Consider the following 6000-nt stretch of genomic DNA (forward strand, 5'->3'; position numbering starts at 1 on the left):
GATCAATATGTAAATAATCTAGTAGATTATTGGGTAAAATGCTAGCATGTCATAGAATTGTCCTATTTTGTATTAATGGGAAATTATTAGAATAACAACTATATGAGTTTTGTATGACATGTATAAATATATTGATTTTGTGAATCAATAGAAATGTGAAATAATATGTGTATGATATTTGTAATTCATGTTCTCATATTAATAAAGAGCCATATTAGTATGATATTAGTCATGTATGTTGACAACTATGTGAAATTATAATCATGCAAACATTTGTGAGATGTTAATATGTTTATCCTATATTATTGCAATGTGATGAGTTACCATTTATTTGGTAAATAAAAGGAATTATTTGAGAAATGAAATTCCCCATTTAAGTGTTTACCATCTCACTTTATGAGATAAGAAAATATGAAACTAAGGGGGTTACATCTTTTAATGGTTGTGTCTTGCCATTGCAAGAAAAATGGATCAAAGTGGATTCAAAAATTGTGGGATGACATGTTGACTCATTAGACTTATAGTCTAGAGTGTGGTCAAATGAAATATATTTAAGAATTATTTAGTGACAATAATTCTTAAATATTGTATATCTCAATGAGGAGACATTACAAAATTGGAGAAGCAATTTTGAATCTTTACCCCAATAGTGAATAAAAGAGAACTTTATTCACTTTGGTTAAAAGATGGTGATATGTTTAAATTAATCTCAATGAGGAGATAATTTTAAACAAAACATAAGAAATCAAAGTATTTAAATAAATCAATGAGGGTTTATTTTTTTTATTTAAAGTGATTAAAAAAAATTGACATTTTCATTTTGATTTTGATCAATGGATGTCAAATTGATGTTTTCAAAAGAATCTCAAAGAGACTCTTAAGAAATACACAAAAGTTGTTTAAGTGATTTTGAGATTATTTAGACAACTAAAATTGAAAATTTGTGATTATTTGTTTGGGAAATTCTCACATTACATTTGTGTTCACATTTTATTTTGTGAAATATATAAAAGAAAGCAACCAAGTGAAAGTTACTTTCAAATAAGTGTTTCTTGCTTTAGCAAGTAAATAAATCAAGATAAACACTGAGGTTTTATCTTGAAAATTTATCATGTGGCTTAGAGGACTCATGGTGAACTTTGAGAACCATAGGTCTAGATTTATCTTGGAGGATAAATGACTTAATAGAAATGAAGAGATTTCTATTTTAAAGTGGTATTTTATTATCACTATGTGAGAAATGTGGGGGTGATGCTCCAAAGTTAATCAATTTATTTTGTTGTTAATCAATTGATTAATTTGGTCATCCTATCAAATAGGTGATTTGGAATTCCACATTCTAAATCACATTCGCTATATGTGTATAGAATGAATAAATCTAGACATGCTTGGTGTCTAAAGTTACTGTTTGTAATATTTTGATTCAAGAAGGAATCAATTTAAAACATAAAGGAGAATTTTAGAAACAAAGAGGTTTCTAGAATTAATATTCAAATGTTTATCTTGGATACTAAACTATAAAATAGTGGGTGTGTTGACTATGGTCAAAATCACTATTTTAAAAGGGGTAACTATTTTAATCAAACTATGGCTAGCAACAAAGCTTGAATGAAATAATGAGAGTGTCTAAGCATGCATACATCAGAAAAGAAATGATTCAAATGGAATCATTTCTACATCTCAAGGGGTGGGACTTAGACTCCCTAAAGAGATTCACGGTTGATGGTAATCTATCTTAATACTAGTCACAAAACTAGTATTAGGTTCAATAGGTAATAACAAGTCAATCAAGTGAATAGTAGTAGTACTCAAATTTTGTCCCATCTGAGATAAGAGTACTAGTGTGTTACCAAAATGAGGGTTAAAACTGAAAGGTTTTTTAATAGGACTTAGTCATGAGAATACAAGTATTTTAGGGTAACAAAATAATGTAAGAGTTCTACCTATATAGACCTAGGGGTGGTGCCGCCCCTCATGAGAATTAGGAGTCATTCTTAAGAAAGGTCTATGAACGGAATGTGCACATGGCCACTAACGGTGCAAAAGCGAGACATTGAGGTCTCAAGTGAACACAGCAAAGGTGTGTGTGTTATCACTGGTTTGTTATCAAGGGATAGTGGTTCAATGCTTCGGCAACCAAAATTTCAACAAACTTTGTGATAATTACACTAAGGTAAAATTCAAGTCGAAATACATTTTACTTTATGCACCAATGCAAAGGTTTCTATAGAGAGTGATTATTTATTCAAGTGGGGGAATGTTATATTTTAATATAATGTTTGATTGATTAAATAAGTGTTACAAAAAGTAATTATTTAATCTAGTGGGGGAATGTTATATTATTTCATATAATATAATATTAGATTAAATAATGTGACAAAATGTCATTTGTCACACAAATGTGATTTGTTACACCTTGTAACATATTATTGAGTCACAAAATTGGACACATCTATGTGCCCAAATGTGACATATTTTGGAGTTACAAATTTGTAACTCCCAAATATTACTCAAAAATGTGTATATTATATGTTACACATTTGAGATTGGATTTCACAAAGTCATGATGATATATGACTATTGGAGACATGTTTTTAACCCCAATAATGTGTTTTGGGAGTTACAAAATCATTTGGGACGGTTTGGAACCGTTTGGAAAAACAGCACATTTTCAATTGCTGAAAATGAGTTGTGGCCATGGCCACTGAATGATGGTGCCCGCGGCCTGGGGGATAGCGAGCGATGGCCGCGGCCTAGGGGACAGAGAGCAGTGGCCGCGGCCACTGATGTCCCTGGGCACGGCCACAGGTGCATTTCAGGCAAAATTTTCAGTTTTTTCCAAATGTGTTGAACGGTTCTAAAAACCCAAATAACTCTCAAATCTCAATTTTAATTCCATATTAATCCAATTAAACATTGGTAACAGCCATGGGGGTTGGTGGAATTTGAAATCCAAAGGGTATCTCAAACTCTATAAATAGGAGCCTAATGCTCACTTGTAAGACATACCATTTTCCATCCACTAAGCACTTGGCTGGAAAATACACCAAAAGGCTTGATAATTCCAGAGAGCTATTTCCTAGAGAGATCCCTTAGTGCTTAGAGAATAGGGGGAAATAAGCTTTTGGACAAAGGTCTTGAACCTTGTTTAAGTTGGTGATCCCCATTACTCTACACTTTGGTTGTGTGAGAGTTTGTTTGTGTTTTCATTCTTTTGTTCTTCTTATTTACTTGTATTATTATAGCATTGAGTTTGTAATCTTCTTCTTCTACATCTTTCTAGTTACTTGTATTTTGAGCAATTGAATTGTAATGTTTATTTAATCAATATTATCTTGTCCATTGTATTTTTTCATAGAGTTGTATTTGGTTTTTCCATATTTCCATTGAGTATTAATATATATTCTCTAACAAAAACAACCAATCATTTTCATGGAGGAGGATGCTAGCCACGTTCAATTCCTCCTGGCGGTAATCGTGCAACTCATTAATCGAAGGGTGCGAAGGATATGGTAGACAATGGAAGCTTAGTAAATGTGCTTTTCAGGTCCACCCTAGAAAAGATGGGATTCTCCGTGACCGATATCAAGGCAACCTCACGGATTTTCAGGTGAAGGGACGATGATCATAGGGACAATAGGACTGGTGGTTACGCTAGGAAATGATGCTTGAACTTTTACAAAAATACTTGAGTTTGTGGTAATCGATTGTCCGGCTGCATATAATGTGATTTTTGGACAACCCGCACTAATGGCTTTTGAAGCCATCACCTTGATCCAACATATGGCAGTGAAGTTCCCTTCAGCCTTGGAGATATGCACAGTACGTGGAGACCAATTCGCCACCCGAGAATGCTACAGCATAGCCATGAAGGGAAAATCACAACCCAAGCAGCAGGCAATGATCATAAACGAAGGAGGTGAGGAGTCCCAGGTAATGGAAGTTACCCATGGGACGGAAGAACCTCAAGAAGGAGACAACAAGGTTACCTAAGAGGATGACATTGACCCACGAATAGGCGAAGATAGATATGAGCTCAAAGCAGTAGAGGAGCTCATGGAAATCATTATCACCCCAAAAACACTTTCAAGAGTTGTAAAAGTTGGAAAAAAACCTTGAAGCTGAAAGGAATAAGGAGTTGATCGAATTCATGGGGAAGAACCTGGACGTCTTCGTCTGGTCACATGAAGATATGGTGGGAATCAATCCAAGTATAATAATGCATACTTTGAACCTAGAAAAGAACCTGCCTGCAAAGTCCCAAAAATGAAGGCTTTTGGGGACAGTACGGTTAGAAGTGTTGGAAAAAGAAGCAGCTCACCAACTTAAATGCGATTTTATCAGGGAAGCAAAATACCCGATCTAGGTTGCTAACCCCGTTCTGGTCTCGAAGCCAAACGGGAAGTGGAGAAATTGAATTGATTTCTCTGATCTCCACAAGGCTTGTCCTAAGGATTGTTTCCCACTACAAAGAATTGATCAGTTGGTAGACGCCACAGCCGATCACAAGCTCATGTGTTTTATGGACGCGTATTCTAGATATAACCAGATCCCAATGAACCATGCAGACCAAGAGCATACCAGCTTCATGACTAAGCATAATGTATACTATTACAAAGTTATGCCATTCGGGCTGAAGAATGCCGGTGCTACATACCAACGATTAGTGAACAAAATTTTTGCTAACCAGATCAGTAGAAACATGGAGGTGTATGTCGATGATATGCTCGTTAAATCAAAGACTACCAGTAACCATACATCTAACCTGGAAGAATGTTTGGGCATACTAAGGAAATATGACATGAAATTGAATCCACATAAGTGCACTTTCGGAGTTTCTTCGAGAAAGTTTCTGGGGTTTATAGTAAACACAAGGGGTATAGAGGCCAATCCAAAGAAAATCAGGTCATTGTTGGAAATGCCTTCGCCTAGGTCGCGTAAGGAAGTACAAAATCTAACTGGAAAGGTGGTGGCCTTAAACTGCTTAATTTCAAAATCCACTGACAAGTGTCTCCCATTTTAACCCTTGCACAGAGAAAACAAGAAGTTCGAATGGACTGAAGAATGCGAACATGCATTTTGCGAACTGAAAGCACATCTAGCTGAACCCCCCATACTATCAAAACTGACGTCTGGGGAATGTCTATTTTTATATCTGGCCGTGATGGAAAATGCAGTCAGTGCGGTGTTAGTTTGAGAAGACAATCAGGCGCAGAAACTCGTGTATTATGAAAGCAAAAGATTTCTCAAAGCTGAATCTGATACCCGTTGATAGAAAAGCTCGTGTTCTATATTATTTTGGCTTCAAGGAAGCTCATGCCATATTTCCAGTCCCATTCTATCCATGTCTTAACCGACCAACCTTTAAGGCAGGTTTTGCAAAAACCTGAAACGTCGGGACGTCTACTAAAATGGGCCATCGAATTTAGCCAGTTCAAATTATTATATATGTCGCGAACCGCAATCAAGAGTCAAGTCCTTGCAAATTTTGTAGTCGAGTGCACAGGTTTTCAGGACGAGCCGATAAGGGAACCGGTGTAGGAACTGTGGAAAATCTTCATTGATGGATTCTCTAATGAAAACGGATTACGTTCTGGGATAATCTTAATCTCACCTGAAGGGCGTCGATTCCATACAACTCTCAGGTTTTGATTCGAAGCATCCAACAATGGGGCTGAGTATAAGGCCTTATTGGCAGGGTTAAGGGTGGCAAAAGAGCTAAAGGCAAAAGCCATCCAATGTTATAGTGATTCTCAGCTTATAGTTAATCAGATATTGGGAGAATACCAAGCTTGCAGTATCAAGATGGCAGTCTACTTAGCCAAGTTTAAGGGCGAGTTGTCTGAATTCAAGTTTAGCTCTGTTGAACGTGTACCCCGTGAGCACAATTCTAATGCTGATGCTCTTGCTCAACTTACTACCACCAAAGAGGCGAATACACTGAATGTAGTTCTGGTGGAATTATTGGAAAGCCCGAGTATAACAGCAGAAATAGTTGAG

Source organism: Humulus lupulus, chromosome 1 (genome assembly GCF_963169125.1).
Source record: "Humulus lupulus chromosome 1, drHumLupu1.1, whole genome shotgun sequence".
In the NCBI taxonomy this organism is placed as follows: domain Eukaryota; kingdom Viridiplantae; phylum Streptophyta; class Magnoliopsida; order Rosales; family Cannabaceae; genus Humulus; species Humulus lupulus.